The following is a 1,701-nucleotide window of genomic DNA, read 5'->3' as shown; positions in this document are numbered from 1 at the left end:
CTGAAATAAGTGGTATGTAAAGGTAGAGTGACAGAGAACACATAAAGACCACAGGGAAAACAGTACCACAAGGATCAGCAAAACCCTTGAAACTCGCGGGAGGTGTCAAAGTTGGAAATCCTGAATGGGAAGGAGCACTGTCAGATCTCTCTTCTACAGGAACAAACCTCCAGAGGTTGGGAGATCTGAGGAAGGGTCGAGAAAAGCTAAAGAGTTACAGGAATCATTAAGTACTTTAGAGAAGAAAGGATTAAGGTCAAAGCAGAATGTAAATAGCACTTTGGGAATGATGGTGAGGGCCTGAGATCCCTTAAGGAGAAGGAATAGACAATTCTTGGAAGCCAGGAGCTGGGTGGGTGGGTGGCAGTGAGGTAATGGAATTAGAAGCAGCAGAGGAAGAGACGGCCACAGAGGCCCGGGAAGCAGGGGTTGGGGATGCACAGAGACATCGGAGTTAAGGGGCAAAACAGGAAAAGGGATAAAGGCGGAGGCCGTGGGAAAGGGGGCTGGGGCACAGACAATGAGGAAAGACAAACAAGGATGGACCCCATAAAAGGCATCGTGATGTGGAAAGGCTTGACGACTTAAGAGAATTCGGGACGGAGGCAACAGGGATAAGCGTGAGGGAGGGGGGAATCCCCGGCAGAGGGAGGAGCTAAACAGAAGAGGAAGCCAAAAAGCAGGGGAGGACCCCAGGTTCGGGAAGAAAGGTGGAGAAGGAACCCGGGGTGCAGGTGTCACCGGGAGGATAGTTTTGTAGTCGAACCCAGGTGTGGGGGCGGGGGAGGCTGTGCTGGACAGGGTGGGAGAGGGACCCCTTCACACACAGGGCAAGGGGCACTCACAGGGTAGGAGTCGCTTACCTCCGGGGGACCCCGGCGGAGGGGGTGCGGGCGGTCGGGGTCGGGCTGCCGACACCGCCGCCTCAGCAGCAGCGGCCGCTCCCGGGTTCCATTGGCCGCCTGCGCTTCCCTGACAGCGGCCGCGGCGGCTGCACCAGGCCCCGGCTGCGGGGCTGCCCTCAGCGCCGCCTGAGGGGGCCTTCGCGCTACCGCGCGTTCGACCGGGCCTCACAACCTTGTCTTCCTCTCTCGCACCATCAGGATTAAAAAATAATAATAATAAATTCCTCAGCAGATCTCGAGTTTTCTTCTGAATTCAGTCCCTTCGTGGGCTATGCTTTCTTGCTACTCCGACGCTCAGGACCCTACGGATCCCATAGTAATCTAAGGAGTTGGGTGAGCTGCCCGAAACATGCCTGTTCAGAAATAGAGAAGGGGGCGGGAAGAGAGATTTGGAAGCCGGGGAGGAGGAGAGGACCAGGGGAGGAGCTTACGGGTGGGAGGAGGGGCCAAACCTTGGGAGGCGGACCTACGAGGCAGCGTTTGCGAAGCTAAGGAAGCCGAAAGGGAAGTAAAATTTTCTGGATAAAGTGGCCGGGGCTCCCGGCTTAGAGCAGAAGGCGGCGGTGTAGCGGGCGGGCGTGGGTCCCCGGCTAAAGGAGAAGTACAAGCTTGTCGCGTACTTCAGTAAACACTGGAACGTGCAAATTATACGTAAATGAGCCCGTTCGAGTTAGCAACCGAGTTACCGTAATGGCAATCAGTGACTTTCCCCTATTCCACACGACTCCTTTAGTAAATCAGGTCGGGGGACGGACGCTGGGGGCCGAGCTGGACAGCAGAAAGAGAAAGAAAGGAC

The sequence above is a fragment of the Bos javanicus genome, chromosome 3 (assembly GCF_032452875.1).
Source record: "Bos javanicus breed banteng chromosome 3, ARS-OSU_banteng_1.0, whole genome shotgun sequence".
NCBI lineage: Eukaryota > Metazoa > Chordata > Mammalia > Artiodactyla > Bovidae > Bos > Bos javanicus.
This window is presented reverse-complemented; position numbering follows the sequence as displayed.